This window comes from Ahaetulla prasina, chromosome 8 (assembly GCF_028640845.1).
Source record: "Ahaetulla prasina isolate Xishuangbanna chromosome 8, ASM2864084v1, whole genome shotgun sequence".
NCBI lineage: Eukaryota > Metazoa > Chordata > Lepidosauria > Squamata > Colubridae > Ahaetulla > Ahaetulla prasina.
Window position 1 is genome coordinate 59,520,127 of NC_080546.1, and position 21,035 is coordinate 59,541,161.

Genomic DNA, 21,035 nt, shown 5'->3' on the forward strand with positions numbered 1-21,035 from the left:
ATTTTCAAATCCTAAAAAACAGAATTCTTGTTCATATGTTGATACAGTGAGAGGGGAAGTAGAAACTTTTTTACAGTTAAGAAATATTCCAAATATTATAAATATAGGTACATCATTGATTTCTGCTCTAATATTATATTACTAGCTCAGATTTTGATCTGGCTAACATGGCTATTATTGCACTATGATTTTATCTGACATTTGGTTCTGACTTATGTCAATACTATCTTGTGATTGTTCAATTACTGAGATATGGTCACAAGATAGAATTATAATAATTCCAGGCAGGTTGGTATGCTACAAACATATACCTCATCATTTCAGGTTATTACACCATTTTTTTCCAATTAATCTGTTTCTTGTCCAAGTTACTTATCTAAAGCTCATCCATTTTGTAAAATAGAGCAGAAAACTGTGGTTTCAAAAGAGTGATTTTTGTGCTATTCTAACTTTAACTTCATGCCTAACTTATTGTGCAAGTTACTTTTCTTTTGGCTTCCTCAATTTATTTAATGGGAAATGTCTGGCCTGGATATATCTACCTATCTTAGAAACAATGTCTTAGTGGCTTCAGTGAATGGAAGACAACTTTGTTTTTTTATATAATCATCTACAGGACTATATTTACAATTGCATTTTTTTTTATAATACTAGAAATACAAATGCATTGGTAGTGAACAAGAAGCTTCCTTCCAAATTAAGTATGAATTAATCATCTTTCACTAAAGAAACTCAACGATGCTTTCTTGATGGTGTAATACTATGATTATGTTGGGATAAATCATTGTTCAAAGGGTTTTCTTTTCTTTTCTTTTCTTTTCTTTTCTTTTCTTTTCTTTTCTCCCTTCCTTTCTTTTTGCTTCAGGACTTGAATCCCAAATGCTAAGTCTCATTCATTTTCCTTTGTCTTCTTGTAATGATTGTATTTGTCCAGCTCTGACATTCAATGGTCCCTAATTTCACACTACATTTTTACATTCTATTTTCATCTCATAGATAACTGTAAAATTTCAGATAAAAGAGGCTCTATGGCTCAGGCTTTTTGGGGAAGGCAGGGAATGTCTTTTTTATGTAACTTATCCTTCAAATTACCCCAAGTCTTTATCTTGTTTTTATTAATTACAACTTTACTTGAGTAGAAAAAGGGATGAAATTTGGCTGGACTGTTCCGGAATGCCTAAGATGGGGCTGTGCCATGTGGAGGGTCGGAGTGATGGAGGTGACAATGGAACTGGAGGGACGAGGGAGATATATTCTGCGGGCTGCGTCAACCCCTATTATGGTCCGTGTCATCTTGGTCCTGTGATCTGCGATTGTCATCTATCAGACTATTTATTTTTACCCAACTATTGCCAGGGCTTTTGCCTTGGAAGACTGATTGTCAAACTTTTTTTTCCATCTTGCACCAGGCCCTAAATGGATCCAATTAAGCTGAAATAGTTTTTATTTATTTATCATCTTTATCGATCAGGGTCAATGCCACCTTTTAGCCACCTTTTTCTCTATGAGATACTCACCTTTCGAACTTCTTCGCTTGCGAGATTCCCCCGCCTCGCAAGAATGGCCCTCCACGTTATCGAGGGCCTGCCTTAATGAAGAATCTTGGGACCCAGAGAGAAGAAGAATCTCTGGGGGTTTTCAAATAAGTTTTTAATTAAGGGTTTTTTAAAGGGTGGGAGGGTAAGGATGGGTGGGGGGAGGGAAACCCGTTGGGGAGGGTGCCAAGTCCAGTGTGTGTTCATGGCGTTAAGGTAACAGGTCCGAAGGTGACAGGGGAGGGTTCTGTTCCAGTCCATCAGGGTTGTTCTATCAACACGGTAAGCGGGAGAGGCAGATATGGCGGAAGAGGGGGGCCGTATCAGGTTTTGGGGGTACGCCCTCACTATTTAAGAGCGATCACGTGCTCCGGCCCCCCAGATTTTTCCCGTTCCCCGAGTGGCCAGAGTACTCAGGACTTGGGCCTCCGGCTGATGTTATGCAATGCAAGGTCCGTGATGAAAAAAGCCCCCCTGATTTCAGATCTAATTCAGGAGGGGACCACAGACGTTATGGGCATTATGGAGACCTGGTTGGGCACGGATGGGGGGGTCCCCCTAGTGGAGATGTGCCCACCAGGTTTACGAGCATTCCATCAGCCAAGGGCTCAAGGTAGGGGTGGGGGGGTGGCAGTCATTATTAAGGAAAGCCTGGAACCGAGGGAGACCACTGTGCCTCAGATAGCTGGTTGTGAATCCCTCTATGTGAAGTGGGGTCGTAGGACTCAGGTGGGCTTGCTGATCACGTACCTGGCTCCTTGCTACGTGACAACAGCCCTTCCCAAGCTGTTGGAGTTGCTGGCTGGGTTGGCAGTTGAAACCCCTAGACTGTTGGTCATGGGGGATTTCAATTTGCCATCAACTGGCGTGGCATCCTTGACGGCCCAGGAGTTCATGGCTTCCATGACAGCCATGGACCTGACTCAATTAGTGGATGGCCCTACCCACATCGGCGGAGGCACTCTAGACCTGATTTTTATCTCTGGCCAGTGGTCGAATGATCTTTCTCTTCTTTGTCTGGACTTTCGGACCGCTACTCAACACTGCAGGGAGATGGAACCAATGCGTTGGTTCCGTCCCAGGCGCCTGATGGACTCGGAGAGGTTCCTGATGGAGCTTGGGCCGTTTCCTGAGAATCTGGCCCGCGGCACAGCTGAAGAACTAGTCGCGGCCTGGGAACAGGCCACGGCTGGGGCTTTGGACCGTGTCGTGCCTTTGCGGCCTCTGACCCGGCGTAGGTCTCAACCAGCTCCTTGGTTTTCCGAGGGGCTGAGGGAGATGAAACGCCGGAGAAGATGCCTAGAGAGTGCTTGGAGATCCAGCCATTCGGAAGCTGACCGGACACTAGTTAGGTCATATAGTAGGACCTACCTAGTGGCATTGAGGGAAGCGAAGCGTCTCTATGTCTCCTCCCTCATTGCGTCGGAGGATAACCGCCCGGCCGCCCTGTTTCGGGTGACCCGCTCTCTCCTTCAACAGGAGGGGCGGGAGGTCCCATTACAAGGGCGTGCCGAGGAGTTTAACGGTTATCTATATGATAAAATCATTCAGCTTCGGGATGGATTGGATCAAAATTGGGTAGATCCAGGCGAGAGGTTCGAGACTCGTCTTGTTGAGACTGTTTGGGATAGTTTTGACCCTGTGACTCCCGAGGACATGGACAGGTTGCTGGGGAGGTTGAATGCCACCACATGTTTACTGGACCCGTGCCCCTCCTGGCTGGTGCTGGCCATGCAGGAGGTGACACGAGGCTGGCTCCGGGGGATTACAAATGCTTCTTTGTTGGAGGGGGCTTTTCCTGCTGCCTTGAAAGAGGCGGTGGTGAGACTCCTCCTCAAGAAGCCTTCCCTGGACCCAGCTCTGTTAGGAAATTATCATCCGGTCTCCAACCTTCGCTTTGTGGCGAAGGTTGTAGAGAGTGCGGTGGCACGTCAATTACCCCAGTACCTGGATGAAACTGTCTATCTAGACCCATTCCAGTCCGGCTTTCGACCTGGATACAGTATGGAGACGGCTTTGGTCACGTTGGTTGATGATCTCTGGAGGGCCAGGGACAAGGGTTACTCCTCTGCCCTGGTCCTATTAGACTTCTCAGCGGCTTTCAATATCATTGACCATGGTATCTTGCTGCGCCGGCTGGGGAGTTTGGGAGTGGGAGGCACTGTTTATTGGTGGTTCTCCTCCTATCTCTCTGACCGGTCGCAGACGGTGTTGGCAGGGGGCAGAGATCGACCCCGAGGCGCCTCATGTGTGGGGTGCCACAGGGGTCGATTCTCTCACCTCTCCTGTTCAACATCTATATGAAGCCACTGGGTGAGATCATCAGTGGTTTTGGTGTGAGGTACCAACTGTACGCTGATGATACGTAGCTGTACTTTTCCACCCCAGGCCACTCCAACGAAGCTATCGAAGTACTGTCCCGGTGTCTAGAAGCCGTATGGGTCTGGATGGGGAGGAACAGGCTCAAGCTTAATCCCCCCAAGACGGAGTGGCTGTGGATGCCAGCACCCCGGTGCAGTCAGCTGCAGCCGCGGCTGACTATTGGGGCGAGTCATTGGCCCTGATGGAAAGGGTGCGCAATTTGGGTGTTCTCCTGGATGGGCGGTTGTCTTTTGAAGATCACTTGACGACCATCTCCAGGAGAGCTTTTTATCAGGTCCGCCTAATTCGCCAGTTGCGCCCCTTCCTGGACCGGGATGCACGGTCACTCATGCTCTTGTTACCTCTCGCTTGGATTACTGCAATGCTCTCTACATGGGGCTCCCCTTGAAGAGCACCCGGAGGCTCCAGTTAGTTCAGAATGCAGCTGCGCGGGTGATAGAGGGCGCGGTTCGGAGCTCCCATGTAACACCCATCCTGCGCAGACTGCACTGGCTGCCTGTTGTCTTCCGGGTGCACTTCAAGGTATTAGTTACCACCTTTAAAGCGCTCCATGGCTTAGGACAGGGATACTTACGGGACCATCTACTGCCATCTTGTATCTCCCAGCGACCTGTGCGTTCTCACAGAGAGGGACTCTTTAGGGTGCCGTCAGCCAAGCAATGTCGACTGGCGGCCCCCAGGGGAAGGGCCTTCTCTGTGGGGGCTCTTACCCTGTGGAACGAATTTCCCCCTGGGCTTCGACAAATACCTGACCTTTGGACCTTTCGCCATGAACTTAAGACTTATCTATTCCGTCTTGCAGGACTGGCTTGAATTTTAATTTTTTTAGCTGATTTTATGGGTTTTAATTTTTATTAATTTTTTAGGGTTTGATTGTATTTTAAAATTGGGCCAAATTTAATAAGTTTTTTAATGTCTGTTTTTAGTATTGTATGTGTTTTTCCTGTATTTTATTTTGGCTGTAAACCGCCCTGAGTCCTTCGGGAGAAGGACGGTATACAAATTAAAATGTTGTTGTTGTTGTTGTTGTTGTTGTTGTTGTTGTTGTTGTTGTTGTTGTTGTTATTATTATTATTATTATTATTATTATTATTATTATTATTATTATTATTATTATTATTATTTTTCATGTCATATGTAAGCAATTGCTTTGCTGTAAAAATGATATTTCATTAGGGCATTTTCAACTCTTTTGGCTACAGAACCTCTAATCCTCAAAGTTATTATAGTTTTGGCACCTTCCAAAATGTGGATTTATATTGTATTGCATATTCAGATGCCCTTTACATTTCTATATTTGATGGTTGTGCCCTTTAATATTTCTTTAAATTAAACTTTGAAAATGCACACAAAAGAGCAGAAAAGGTGGGAAAAACAGACTTTTCTATCACTGATTTGCTCTCTGCATTATCTACTTGTTATTTGCTTAAAATATTTTGGAGAACAGGCTAGATTCTTGCAAAAAATTGGCTTTTGAAATTAGTATGTGCACATCTTTTATACAAATTCTATTTTTAACATAGCCTATAGCATATTTCATTTTTATTATATTATCTGAGTTGTATTAATCAATTTGCAATAAATCTGACTCTGTTTCTGCCTTAGATTTAAGATATTATCATTTGGTTCCAGTAGACAAAAGTCAAAACCATGAGAGTTCCCAGATTTTTCTCAAATGTCTTTTCAACCAAGCATGCTGGTGGGAAACAATGGTATTTCATATAAGAGCAACCACATTTTTGAAGCTACCTGTAATTCCTAAATGTTTGAGTAGCTAAATATATTAGTGAAATTTTGAATATATCTATAAGAGGCAATTATAACTATTCAAATACATAGTAGTTTTAAAAGACTTAGAATATTCTAGTTTTGAAAGACCTAGAATACAACTGAGAGTTCAGCATATCAGAAACACCAGCAGTGTTTGCATTTAATGTGCATTTAGTATTAAAGAATCTTTGTTGAAACAGTTGGCTTTACAATAAATATCTTAATCATGAATTCCAATGGCTACTTGGCTGTTTAATTTATCCAAGCTGATACACTTGCTGATAGAAAGGTTTTACATGCTCTGCCCAAAGACGCTGAATAAAACAACTTTGATATCTAATAATACAATATACCAGTGAATGAGCTTTGATACAAGTTAATTTCTTGTCATACTTATGTGATTTAATTAAATGTAGTTTGAGCATATCTAAACCCAGGCACAAAAGCTGCTGATAATTACCGTGTAGCTCATTTACTTGTCTTTGTGCCAGAATTTTAACCAACAGAATTAAAAGGTTTCACCACTTACTGTTGTTTACTTGATTAGTGTCTAGCTTTTTCAGGCTTCTTATGCTGAGAATCTAGGAACAGTAGAGAATGTAGGAACAGTATGCAATTAAGCAATGTGATACTTATCATAAATAAAGAACTCAAAATATTCTTCTCTAATAAATCAAATCAAATCAAACCTTTATTGTCAATGCACATGTATAAAATGAGATTGAATGAGCCTCCCTTGGTGCAGCCTCCCCAAAACACAGAATGCATCCCAATAACTCAAAATAAAGAAAAAGAAACCCCTAAATCCAAATAAGTAGTAACTAGCACACAGTCCCATATATGTATATAACATTATATTATATTACACTGGTATGAATATGTTGCACGTTGCTCTGGCCCTGTACGTCTATCATATTAAACCTAATTATGGTGTTATGTTGCATTCAGAAGTCTGACGGCCTATGGATAAAAGCGATTTTTCAGCCTATTCATTCAGCTGGCTATGTTCCTATATCTCCTGCCCAATGGTAAGAGAGTAAAGAAGTGCTGCCCAGGGTGTGAATCATCCCTGATGATTTTCCTCACTCTGCTAAGGCAGTGGGTCTTGGCGATTTCATTCAGTGAGGTCAGGGCAGTCTATGTGTCAGCCTCCGCATGATATCTTGATTGTTTTATTACTTGGTTAAGTGTTTTATTGCTTATAAAAGCTTACTTTTAGTGTTAAGTATTGGGAATGGAGTAATGTGCCTTTAAAGCTGCTTCGGCTGCCATAATTTTTAATTGAGTTGTTAATGCCTGGAATCCACTACCTGACTCTGTGGTCTCTTCCCAAAATCCCCATAGCTTTAACCAAAGACTATCTACTATTGACCTCACCCCATTCCTAAGAGGTTTGTAAGGGGCATGCATAAGACCACCAGCGTGCCTACCGTTCCTGTCCTAATGTTCCCCTTGATCGTATCCAACTCATATAATTATTTCATGCTTATACTTATATATATATATATACTTATATGTCGTATAGTTATTTCATGCTTATGCTTATATATACCGTTGTGACAAAATAAATAAATAAATAAATAAATAAATAAATAAATAAATAAATAAATAAATAAATAAATAAATAAATAAATAAAAATGGGGGGGAGGAGTTTTAGTCAAAGTCCAAGAGCGGGCTTATGCCAACGAACTCTGCATACCAGACAAGCAGAAGCCACCGGAAGAAGAACACCATGTGAAGCCTAAGATGAAAGGATTCGACTAGACTGTTTGACCTTTGGAGGGAGGAAGGATGTATGAGGGATATGTATGTGTAAGTCACTCCTACTATTCAGATCTTGCTTTTCTTTCATTGCATTCAGTTCATGCTCAGTAAAAGTACCTTTCTCTAAAAACATGGAGTTGGGGGTTTTCTTTCTTGGGTGTTGAACGGAGGCACGCCTGACATTATGATTTTTTTGTGCTGTGCTCATCACCCTCTGTAATGCCTTGCTCTCTGCGGCTGTCAAGCCAGCATACCATACCATAACACAATATGTTTTTTCTATCATAGATCGGTAAAAGGAAGTCATCAGTTGTTGTTCCACCTGATTTTTCTGCAAGACCCTAAAGAAATTGAGTCTCTGTTGAGCCTTCCTGACCACCTGTTATTTTTCCAGGTGAGAACTTGGCTAAAGAAAACCGGAGCATGCGCAAGATGGCGGTATGGTGAACCGGAGCGGAGGCTGGTGGGCCGTTCCTGGTGAAGCTGGGTTGAGGAAGGGGCTTTTTTGCCAGCATGGCCCCAGTACCTTGCTGAGGAACATCTTGTCATCCCGATGAGGGTTATTTTACCCTTGAAAACGGTCGGATCGGCAGAAACGGAGACATAGAGGCATGGAGCATGGACAGCAAGCGGCGGTTCCTGGGCGTGGCTTCCAAGCGCGGCGGGCCTGATTGGGGCGGTGGCTGGCCGGCGGCGGCTTTCCCGGCGTTTCTCCGCCGGCGTTTCTCAGCGTTTCCCCTGTTCATGGCTGCAGTCTCATATGGTGTGTGGCGGCTGACAGGGGCGAGGACGACCGATGGTGGTGCCGGTGAGGCCGTCTGGGGCAGCGGAGGTGATGGAAGGGCCAAGGAAGTGCTGAGGCGGTGAGCCGGGATGGCGAAGATCTGAGGATTAAGCCTTTGAGGATGACTGTGGGCCTGTGGGCTTGAAGGGGGAGGTGGCTGCCGATGGCCCCTCCTGATCATTTCGGCCTGCCTCGGCTTGTTTATACTGGCATGTTTGTTTTGCCAGTGAGGGCCGGGCGGCTGGGGTGTTTGGGGAGCCGGCGGTTCTCACCCCTGGAGAACCAGCAGTGCCCACGGCCTTGGTTGAAGACGCTTGGGCCTTGGTGCCTTAAACAAATTAAACAACGAATAAAACAACTTTGGAGACTTTTGGAGTCCTACTGGGTACCCGACGGAGCCCCTCGAGACCTGGAGCCTTGTTTGTTTGGGGGTTGCTGTGTTAAGGGGACGGTGGTTGCCTTTAAATATCTATGATGCCGGCAGCGATACCCCGATGGGGATGGCGAAGACGGCAATGGCGACGGTGATTTTTCCCCCCTTCCCCCCGGGGGGCTCTATGGTTTCTTGGTGGCTCCGCTGGGGTCCTTGGGGGCTCCCTGAGTGGCTGCTGGATGCCAGGGCGGTGACGACGGTGATGGCTAGGCTATCGTGGAAGACGTTCCACGGCGGTGACGGTCGCCTCGATGACGGATTTTGGAATCCCGAGAGGTGGCATGCTTCTAAGAGAGGGTTAAGGAGATTTTCAAATTTATCTTTTTGTAAACTTTTATCTAATTCTAATAAGGGGTTAGGGGGTGTGGGGGGCACGCCCACAGGGGATTAGGCTACTCCTTTCTAAGGTTCACGATCTGGAGGTTTGTAAATTGGAGGTCTTGAAGGAGGTTAAGGCTCGACCATATATGGGCACTTCCATCTGCACAGTACATGGGAGGGGCAGGTATGGCGGAAGCAGGGGCTCGTATCATGTTCAGGGAGTGCGTTCTCGCTGTTTGAAAGCGATACCGCACTCCGGGCCCCTAGGCTTCAGTCAGGTCCCGAGTGGTAATATCCCTCGGAACCTGGACCTTCGACTGATGTTATGTAATGCTAGGTCTGTCATGAATAAGGCCCCCCTCATATCCAATCTTATTCAAGAGGGGGGAGTGGACCTAATGGGCATTACGGAGACCTGGCTGGGCATGGAAGGGGGGGTTCCCCTCACTGAGATGTGCCCGCCAGGTTTCCGTGCGTTTCATCAGCCGAGGGCCCAGGGTAGGGGTGGGGGGGTAGCGGTTGTTATCAACGAGAGTCTGGATCCGAGGGAGGTTGCTGTCCCGCAGATAGCCGGTTGTGAAACCCTCTTCATGAGGTAGGGCCGGGGGGTGCAGGTGGGCTTGCTGATTATGTACCTGGCTCCTTGCTACGTGGCGGCAGCCCTGCCAGAGCTGCTGGAGATGATAGCCGGGATGGCGGTTGAGACCCCCAGACTTATGGTCATGGGGGATTTCAACTTACCGTTGGCGGGCGATTCATCAACGGCAGCTCGGGAGTTCATGGCTTCCATGACGGCCTTGGACCTGACTCCGGTAGTTGCGGTCCCCACCCACGTTGGGGGTAACACCCTGGACTTGATTTTTGTCTCGGGACAGTGGCTAAATGATCTTGAGTTAGGGGAATTAATATCTCAACCCTTGTCATGGTCAGATCATTTACTCCTTCAGTTAGACTTTCGGACCGCTACACCTCGCCGCAGGGAGACGGAACCGGTCCAATGGTTCCGTCCCAGGCACCTGATGGACCCTGAGAGGTTTCTGACGGAGCTTGGGCCATTTCTGAGGGAGTTAGCCCACGGCTCGGCTGAGGAGCTGGTGGCCGCCTGGGAGGAGGCGGCCACTGGTGCCTTAGACCGCATCGTGCCTTTGTGGCTTCTGACCCGGCAATGAACTCGACCAGCTCCTTGGTACAACAAGGAGCTGAGAGAGATGAAGCGCCGGAAAAGAAGCCTAGAGAGCGACTGGAGGTCCAGCCGTTCCGAATCTGACCGAACACTAGTGAGGTTATATATTCAGACCTATCTAGTGGCGATCAGGGTGGCGAAACATAACTATTTCTCTGCACTCATCGCATCGGCAGATAATCGCCCAGCCACCCTGTTTAGGGTGACCCACTCCCTGCTTAGGCAGGAGGCTCGGGAGGATCCCTTACAGGGACGTGCTAAGGATTTTGTTCAGTATCTGTCTGATAAAATCGCTCAGATTCAGGATGGCTTGGACACTGATTGGATAGATCCAGGTGGGATGGCGGAGACAAGTCTTGAGAGTGTTATCTGGGCTGAGTTTGATCCTGTGACTCCTGATGACATGGACAGGTTGTTGGGTAGGTTGAATTCCACCACATGTTTATTGGACCCATGTCTCTCCTGGATGGTACTGGCCACACGGGAGGTTACACGAGGCTGGCTCCAGGGAGTTACTAATGCTTCTTTGTTGGAGGGTGTTTTCCCCGCCGCTTTGAAAGAGGCGGTGGTGAGGCCCCTCCTCAAGAAGCCCTCCCTGGACCCGGCTGTTTTAGCGAACTACCGTCCAGTCTCCAACCTTCACTTTTTAGCGAAGGTTGTTGAGAGTGTGGTGGCGTATCAACTTCCTCAGCACCTGGAGGAAACTGTCTATCTAGACCCATTCCAGTCTGGTTTCAGGCCCGGATACAGCACCGAGACAGCTTTGGTCGCGTTGGTGGATGACCTCTGGAGAGCCCGGGACAGGGGTTGTTCCTCTGTCCTGGTTCTATTAGATCTCTCAGCAGCTTTTGATACCATCGACCATGGTATCCTGCTGCGACGGTTGGAGGGATTGGGGGTGGGAGGCACCGTTTATCGGTATTTCTCCTCCTATCTCTCTGACCGTTCGCAGACGGTGTTGGCAGGGGGGCAGAGGTTGACCCCAAGGCGCCTCACTTGTGGGGTGCCTCAGGGGTCTGTTCTCTCGCCTCTCCTGTTCAACATCTATATGAAGCCGCTAGGTGAGGTTATCCGTGGTTTCGGGGTGGATTATCATCTGTACGCTGATGATACTCAGCTGTACATTTCCACCCCGAACCACCCCAACGAAGTCGTCAAGGTGATGGGCCGGTGTCTTGAGGCCATGCGGGTCTGGATGGGGAGGAACAGGCTCTGACTCAACCCGTTCAAGACAGAGTGGCTGTGCGTTCCGGCGCCCCAGTTCAGTCAGCTTACACCATCGCTGACTGTGGGGGAGGAAGTCCTGACCCCCAGGGAGGGAGTGCGCAACTTAGGCGTTCTCCTGGATGATCGGCTGTCCTTAGAGGATCATTTGACGGCCGTCGCCAGGGGAGCATTTTATCAGGTCCACCTGATTCGCCAGTTGCGCCCCTTCCTTGACCGGGACGCCTTGCGCACGGTCACTCATGCCCTCGTCACTTCCCGCCTGGACTATTGCAATGCTCTCTACATGGGGCTCCCCTTGAAGAGCACCCGGAGGCTCCAGTTAGTCCAGAATGTGGCCGCGCGGGTGATAGAGGGAGCACCGCATTACTCCCATATAACACCCATCCTGCGCAGTCTACACTGGCTACCGGTAGCCTTCCAGGTGCAATTCAAGGTTTTGGTTACCATCTTTAAAGCGCTCCATGGCTTAGGACCGGGATACCTTTGAGACCGCCTTCTGCCACCGATTGCCTCCCAACGACCCGTGCGCTCCCACAGAGTGGGTCTCCTCAGGGTGCCGTCAACCAAAAAATGTAGGTTGGCGACCCCCAGGGGGAGGGCCTTCTCTGTGGCGGCACCAGCCCTGTGGAACGAGCTTCCTCTGGGATTACGACAACTCCCTGACCTCCGGACCTTCAGACGTGAACTGAAGACTTTATTGTTTCAGCGCGCTGGACTAGCCTAAGAATAAAATGTTTTAACTAAATTTTAAGGGTTTTTTAATGGTTTTTATCAATTTTAGTGATTTGGCCATGATAAAATTTAGTTTTAATTGGGTTTTTAATGTTTATTTATTATATTGTTTTTAATATGCTTGTAAACCGCCCTGAGTCCTACGGGAGATGGTGCGGTATAAAAGTATGATTAATAAAATAAATAAATAATAAAATAAAGTGGAGTCCCAGGAATTTGAAAGAGTAGACCCACTCCACTTAGCACCCCCACCTCCACTTGATGTAGAGTGAGGCATGTTCCACTCTCTGCTTCCAGTAGTTTAGCACCATCTTCTTAGTCTTGCTGGTGTTTAGATGCAAGTTGTTTACTGAGCACCATGTGGATAACTTCTGGACTTCTTCCCTGTATGCTAATTTGTCTCCTCCTGTAATAAGACCCAGTACGGTGGTATCATCTGCAAACTTTATTATCCTATTAGATGGATCAGAAGATATGCAGTCGTATGTGTACAGCAAGCACAGGTAGGGACTAAGCACATAGCCCTGAAGAGAGCCAGTGCTGAGCTTCAGGGAGGAAGAAGTGAAAGACCCATCCTCACTGTGGCCGGTCCATCAGAAAGCCTTTAATCCAATCACAGGTGCGAGAGAGAAAATTCAGGTCAGTCAACTTTTCGATGAGAATACTGGGCAAAATGGTGTTGAAAGCTGAGCTGTAATCTATGAAAAAATTCTGACGTAGTTCCCAGGTTTCTATAGATGACTCACTACAGAATGTAGGGCAGTAGCAATGGCATTGCCTGTCAACCTATTTCTTCTGTAGGCAAACTGATTTTGGTCAAAGTTTGATGGAAGGCATGACCTGCGGTGTTGAAGAACCAGTCTCTTGAAGCACTTCATCACTGCAGATGTTAGTGCAATAGGTCTGTAGTCATTTAGGCTGTTTATTACTGTTTTCTTTGGGACTAGAATGATAGTGGCTGCTTTCAGACATGATGGAACACTGGCTGTTTTCAGGGAGACATTAAAAATCCTTACTAAGACCTCTGATAGTTGGACAGTACAAGTTTTTAACACTATAACCATATCAACTTGAGCATTTATACATTCTTGATTATTATTATCCTTTAAAAATAAATCCCTTTACTATTTGATATATCTTCCTTTCAAAAGATATATAATTTGCCACAAAGTGTATAGTAACCTATTGTTTTTCTAAATCTGAAATACTTTATTCTTTTGTATGCATCAGAATTAGTCAAAGTGGAAGTGATAAGGAGAGGTCATATATTAGGCATGGCAGATTTCCAAAATTACCATATTCATTTATATGGCAAAACATAATTTAAATATACCTTGATCCTAGAGTACCAATATGAAAAGACTGTTATGGATCATTTAGGATGAATCTTTGAGATGATTTAAATTGAGAGTGTTATAACATTTCACTGGTGTAAACTAAAACTGAGTAAGTAGTTCTCAATTTATGACCTTCAGTGACCATTCAAAGTTACTGCAGACCTCTCTAGAGCTACTTGCAACCGTGTTTTGAAGTGTTAATGGCCACCCCGACGGTCATGTGATTGGATTTTGTGCCCTTGGCAAACAGCCTGTATTCATGGCTGTTTGAAGTTCCACGGTCATGTGACCACAATTTGCTATATTATTTGCTAGAAACTGGCAATTTACTTTCAGGGTTTCACTTGGTTTCATGAAACCAAGTTTTGTTGGTTTCATTGGCTTAACAACTGCAATGTTCACTTAACAACTATAGGGTTTGCTTAACAACCTCCACAAATATGTTGTAAAATCAGGTGAGGTCACATGGTAATCTGCTTAATTACTGCCATGACTTATGGCCTAAATTCTGGGTTCTATTATGGTTATGTCAAGAAATACCTGTATTATGGGTTATCTTTAGCATCAGCACTGATGTAAAACTTTTTATAACTTTCTCTTTGCTTTCAAAAAGCAAAAAAAGTCACCACTAGGGAGATTATTTCCTTCTTTCTGGCAAGAGGTGAAAGAGAAATGGTTCCAGGTGAAACAAAATTGGCAATGTTTGAAGGATAAGGAGTTAGAATGGAGAGGCTTTTTCATGGTATGAGGACTATATTGGAAAACATTGCTGCAAAGCTCATTCCTCTCTCTTCTCCTGCATGGAAGACCATTAAAAGCTATTGGTGGATGGTATGCAATGGATAAGTGGAAAAGACTATCCTGAAAGTACTTCAGTTCCAATTTATATAGAGCTATGTAGGTGAACATCAGCACTTTGAAGGGTACCCAGAAATGTACAAGTAGCCAGCAACCATTTAAAAAGTGCTATGTGGGTATAGCAAACCTGATTCATTAATATACAGACCACACACGTTCCTCCAGTTACAGTTTCCAAGTGGTCTTCAGAGGCAGCCTCATGAAAAGGAAGGAAGGAAGAAGGAAGGAAGGAAGGAAGGAAGGAAGGAAGGAAGGAAGGAAGGAAGGAAGGAAGGAAGGAAGCTGTATCAACAGAAGTATAGTGCCAAAACCCAGAGAAGGCATTCCTCTCTTTTCTGTGCTATGAGACCACTTGTTGAAGATTGCATTCAGTATATGTAATGTATTTGAATTTCAGGAGGGAAATTTGGGTGGGAAAATGCACGTTGCTGATTGGCTGATGCCTCAGTCAAAATCCTATTTAAAGAGGGGTTTTTGCCTGTTGGCTTTTGCTGGGATCACAATAAACCAAAGAGCTGTTGTCACTTGTATCGTCTCCTGCCTCTTCATTGCCCGAACACAACATTGGCGACGAGGGTGGGATGTTGAAGGCAGTGAGACCGGGAAAAGAACTGAAGGAATAACTTAGTTTAAAACCCAGCCAGTATCAGGAGCGGATACATAGCGATGTCTAGCTATACGCCGCCAGCGCCATTCGACCCACCCAAGGAGAAGTGGGGGTTGTACATGGCTCGTTTCGAGTGTTTCCTTGAAGCTAACGAACTGCAAGAAGTATCGGATAATCGCAAGCACGCTTACTTCCTGAGCCACTGTGGGCCAGAACTCTTCGATACCGCCGAATCGCTGTCGGAACCAACGCCTGTACAGTTGGTGCCATGGCAAACGCTACAGACAACGCTACGAGCACACTACGCGCCGGTGCCATTGAAGTTTGTACAATGGTTCGAGTTGAGGCAAAGAGTCCAGCGAGAGGGCGAATCGATAAGCATATACATGGCCGCATTAAGGAAAGCCGCAAACCACTGTGAGTATAGAGACTTAGAGGACTCTTTATTAGAACAACTCATTTGTGGGGTCAGGGACATCCGACTACAGAGGTGGCTGCTGTCGAAAAGCAACCTAACCCTGGCGATAGCCCTGGAGGAGGCCAGGGCACACGAGATGTCCACCAAAGTGGCAGAAACCTTACAAAAGCCGAACACGCCGAATGCTGCGGCGAAAGCAACACCAGTCCACAGCGAAGAAATCCAGGCCGAATCGGACGGTGAAGAAGAGGAAGAGGTTTTCCACACCGGGAGGCCAGAGAGAGGCAACCGGGACGAGTGCGTGAGTTGTGGAGGCCAACACCAACGACAGTATTGCAGGTTCAAAGACGCAATTTGTCGGCGGTGTGAAAAGAAAGGACACATAGCTCAGGCCTGTCGAGCCTCCCAACTTTCCCGCCAAAAATTCAAACCGGCAAATCAGCAGGGCGCCGGTTCAGCGAAGCGGCCAGGGATTGGCCAGTTCAAAAAAGGCACGAAGTCGAATCACACCACTGTGCGAGTGGGCCACGCATCGACACGCATAGAAAAGAAAATATTCACTAAGACCTACATCGAAGGAGTGCAGTGTAAAATGGAGGTGGATACTGGCCCATCAATCACGATTATGTCCTGGGACATGGTCGCACGGGACCTGTCAGAAGTCGCGAAATGACAGCTACAACCCCAAAAGCTGAGAGTGCAAGACTACCAGGGAAACCGGATCCCCGTAAAAGGAGCCACAACGGTCAGAGTAAGATATGGACAATTCAAGAAAACCCTGCTGATCACCATCGTTGATGGAAACCTGCCTAGTTTACTGGGACTGGACTGGTTTCGAGCCCTAGGAATGGGCATAACCGGGGTCCACAACAATGGAGTCAACCTGAAGGACGAATTGTTGAAGGAATTCGAGGACGTTTTTCAAGACAGCCTGGGCAAGTACGTGGGGACCCCCATTTCATTCAATTTGGACCCCCAGGTGGCTCCCATTAGATTAAAAGCTAGGAGGGTCCCGTTCGCCCTCAAACCCAAGATTGACAGGGAACTAGATAAGTTAGTAAGCCAGGGAATACTAGTCCCCATCGACCATGCAAAATGGGAGACACCAATAGTGACCCTAGTCAAACTGGACGGATCAGTCCGGATTTGCGCAGACTATAAGGCAATGCTTAACAAAGCATTGCAAAAGAGTGTTTACCCCATTCCCGTAGTGCAACATTTGTTGCACTCGTTAGGGCAGGGACAGGTCTTTGCCAAACTCGATCTGGCTCAAGCCTACCAACAATTACCGGTCGACAACGGAACGGCCGAAGCGCAAACGATTGTCACACATCGGGGCGCTTTTAAATGCACTCGACTTCAGTTCGGAGTTAGTGTAGCCCCTGGGTTATTCCAAAACCTAATGGAACGACTCCTACAAGGTCTACCGGGAGTAGTTCCATATTTCGATGATGTACTGGTATCAGCAGAAAACTTGGAAGAATTAGGGGTCAAATTGCGGAAGGTTTTGGGCATTTTCAGGTCTGCGGGGCTTAAGGTTAAACTCAACAAATGCCAGATAGGAGTTGAATCTGTAGAATTCTTGGGTTACCGGATAGATAAGGAAGGCATCCACCCAGCGGAGAGCAAAGTGCGAGCCATTAGAAGAACTCCAATCCCAAAAAACAAAACAGAATTACAAGCATTTTTGGGGCTTGTGAACTTCTATGCGGTATTTTTAAAAGATAAGGCAATGGTAGCCGAACCGCTACATAAACTGCTAGCGAAAAAAGCTGTGTGGACTTGGGGCAGGGTTGAGGCTAAGGCATTTGAAGGAGTTAAGAATCTCTTGTCCAGCAAGAGCCTTCTTATTCAGTACAATGGGACATTGCCACTAGTACTAGTTTGTGATGCATCACCCTAACAGGGTAGGGGCTGTCCTCAGCCACAGGTTACCGAACAGTTCAGAAGCCCCTATCACATATTTTTCCCGCACAATGTCCGCAGCGGAAAGGAACTATAGCCAACTAGACTGGGAAGCCCTGGCTATAGTTTCTGGGGTTAAAAAATTCCACGAGTACCTGTTTGGGCGGCACTTTGAAATAGTCACAGACCACAGACCTTTATTGGGACTATTGGCGGGGGACCGTCCAACACTGGTTGCATTATCACCCAGGCTGACCCGTTGGACTATTTTCCTGGCAGCATATTCGTACAAACTGTCTCACCGACCGGGCAAGGATTTGGGACATGCGGACGCTTTAAGTAGATGCCCGTTGCCAGAGACTATTGAAGACCCGACCCCAGGGACGTCTTGTTGATTGACTTTTTGGACTCTGGCCCAGTCACATCTGCGGAAGTGACTAGGGCATCTTACAAAGACATTGTCATTAGAACTGTGATCGGTTGGGTGCAGAGGGGATGGCCCGCTGCACCGGGGGATCGTTTCAAAGAGTTTACAAAAAAGCGTTCGGAACTGTCGGTACAAGGGGGTTGTCTGTTATGGGGGGATAGAGTGATTATTCCGGAGAAATTACGAGGGCATGTGTTGGAACTATTGCATGTGGGCCACCTGGGGATTGTGAGGATGAAAAGCCTAGCGAGAAGTTACGTGTGGTGGCCACAAATGGATAAAGACATTAGCCAAGGTAGGGAAATGCCAAGCATGTCAAGAATCAAGGCCACTACCCCCAACAGCCCCCATTAGGGATTGGGAGAAACCCCAGGGTCCTTGGTCCAGGATCCACATAGATTTTGCCGGCTGTTCCATGTGCAGACCTTCTTAATTGTGGTAGATGCCTACTCGAAGTGGTTAGAAATTTTACTCATGAAAACCGTCTCCAGGAGAGCTTTTTACCAGGTTCGCCTGGTTCGCCAGTTGCGCCCCTTTCTGGACCGGGATGCCTTATGCACGGTCACTCATGCTCTCATCACTTCTCGCCTGGATTATTGCAATGCTCTCTACATGGGGCTACCCCTGAGGTGCACCCGGAGACTTCAGCTAGTCCAGAATGCAGCTGCGCGGGTGATTGAGGGAGCACCACGTTGCTCCCGGGTAACACCACTCCTGCGCAGTCTGCACTGGCTACCTGTGGTCTTTCGGGTATGCTTCAGGGTTCTGGTTACCACCTTTAAAGCGCTCCATGGCTTAGGGCCCGGGTACTTACGGGACCGCCTGCTGTTACCTTATGCCTCCCATCGACCCGTACGCTCTCACAGAGAGGGTCTTCTCAGGGTGCCGTCCGCCAAGCAATGCCGGCTGGCGGCCCCCAGGGGAAGGGCCTTCTCTGTTGGAGCTCCTACTCTCTGGAACGACCTTCCCCCCGGTTTGCGCCAAATATCTGACCTTCGGACCTTTCGTCGGGAATTAAAAACTTATTTATTCATCCAAGCGGGACTGGACTGATTTTTTAGATTTTTTAAATTTCTAAATTTTAAATTTTTAAATTTTCTGTAATTTTATATGGGGTATTTTAGGTTGGTCAATTTGACGGTTTTAATTCGGCCATTATTGAATAGGTATTTTAAATTGATTTTTTAACTTTGTATACTTATTGCTTTTTATCTTGGCTGTACACTGCCCTGAGTCCTTCGGGAGAAGGGCGGTATAAAAGTTTAATTAATAAATAAAATAAATAAATAAATAAATAAAAACCACAACAGCGGAAGCGGTAATCACAGTCTTGAGGCATCTATTTGTGACACACGGGTTGCCCGACACTCTAGTGTCCGATAACGGCCCACAGTTCACGGCCACCCAGTTTGAGGGGTACTTGGCAGAAGAGGGCATCTGACATGTCCTCTCGGCACCTTTCCACCCGGCGACGAACGGACTTGCAGAATGTTTCATACGCGGTGCCAAGGAAGCACTATCTAGAATTAGCCCAGGAGATTGGCAATCAAAAATTGATGCCTTCCTGGCAGTTCAACATAGAACTCCCTGTGTGACCACCAGCCGCAGCCCATCGGAGTTATTAATGGGTAGAAGACTCCGGTGCCCCCTAGATCGGTTAAACCCAACATACTCCCCTGATGGGTACCAAAGCACAAAGGGAAGAACCAGAACAATGACAACAGGTGAACCAGTATGGGCACATAACTATAGTGAGGGCCCAGCGTGGCTTAAGGGAACAATTGTAGGAGTGACGGGCCCAAAGTCATACATAGTGGACATGGGGGATGGCCGAGTATGGAGACGCCACATAGATCAATTACGAAAAAGAATACAAAACAATCCAGAAACCAAACAGCCAGACCCTGACTACCCAATATTTGTACCAACAGCTAACTCAACCCCGAGGCGATCGGAGGACTTAGCTGAGTCTGAAGAAGTCCAGCGACGCCAACCGGCTCCTCCAGAGGACAGCAGGGACGACTCTGCCAATAATCCAGGGCTGGATGGCCCAGAGGAGGAGCTGGGAGGAACAAACAGTCCCTCCGACCAGCTCAACTCACTCCCAGGGAATGAATTGCGCAGGTCAGAAAGAGTTAGGAGACGCCCTGTCTACCTGCGTGACCACGTGGAAAAATAATATGCAAAAATACTATGTAAATATGGTGAAATGTGTTCTGGGAGGGGAGGAGTGTAATGTATTTGAATTTCAGGAGGGAAATTTGGGCGGGAAAATGCACGTTGCTGATTGGCTGATGCCTCAGCCAAAATCCTATTTAAAGAGGGGTTTTTGCCTGTTGGCTTTTGCTGGGATCACAATAAACCAAAGAGCTGTTGTCACTTGTATCGTCTCCTGCCTCTTTATTGCCCGAACACAACAGTAGAGAAGATCACATTTTAGGAAAATCATTATCAAACTGGAATATATGTACAGAAAATCTACCAAGATGATAAAAAAACTCCTGGAAGGATAGACTTAAGAAGAATAACAATAGCAATAGCACTTAGACTTATATACTGCTTCACAATGCTTTTACAGTCCTCTCTAAGCAGTTTACAGAGTCCGCATATTGCCCCCAACAATTTTGGTTCCTCATTTTACCCACCTTGGAAGGATGGAAGGCTGAGTCAACCTTGAGTCTGGTGAGATTTGATCTGCCAAATTGCAGGCAGCCAGCTTTCAGCAGAAGTAGCTGCGGTACTGCATTCTAACCACTGCGGCACCACACTCAATGGTTAGAAATGTATTGGATATGTTTAATTTAGGACAGAAAAGATTTCAAAGAGGAATATATGTATCTGAAATATCATAGAGATAGGGTATTGGTTAGACTTGTTCCAAGATGGTCAGATGGTCTCAGGAACTAGCGGACTATCCTTCCCTGGAGGCATTTAGATGTACGCTATATGACCATTGTCAGGGATTCTAAGGTAGTAGCTTCTTATACTAAGGTGGGGAGGACTAGAAGACATCTAGAATCCTTTTCAACACTTATATTCTATGATTCTATGAAAAAGAATTTTTAAATGATAAAGAGATTGAATGTATTTTCTTTTTCTTTGGGTCTGGACTAAAAGGTGATTGATTTTTCTGCCAGCTCAAGTGTCTTCTTCCTTATAGGAAGGATAAGACTTTTGATCTTGATTTTGAACCTATAATAAATCAAGTGAAAAACATAGAAGGCTGCTGATTCAGTCAGAAAAAAATCACCAAAAGCTTTCTATGTTGCAATTAAGCAATAAAGCATTCAAAGAAAAGGGGACTGCCACTTGAAAAAGGTCTGAGGTCACAAGTTCAGAATCTCACTGTGT

The 21,035-nt window shown here is 46.3% G+C and overlaps 1 protein-coding gene across 1 annotated transcript in view; it reads right to left on the reverse strand.

The window, feature by feature from the left end:
• The window catches only part of GALNTL6 (polypeptide N-acetylgalactosaminyltransferase like 6), a 962,275-nt gene that overhangs the window by 918,546 nt on the left and 22,694 nt on the right, over window positions 1–21,035 (reverse strand). Inside the window, exon 2 of the mRNA XM_058192360.1 lies at window positions 6,217–6,268. The gene's annotated coding sequence lies outside the window, so the exon portion shown is untranslated. The remainder of the gene's footprint in view (window positions 1–6,216; window positions 6,269–21,035) is intronic.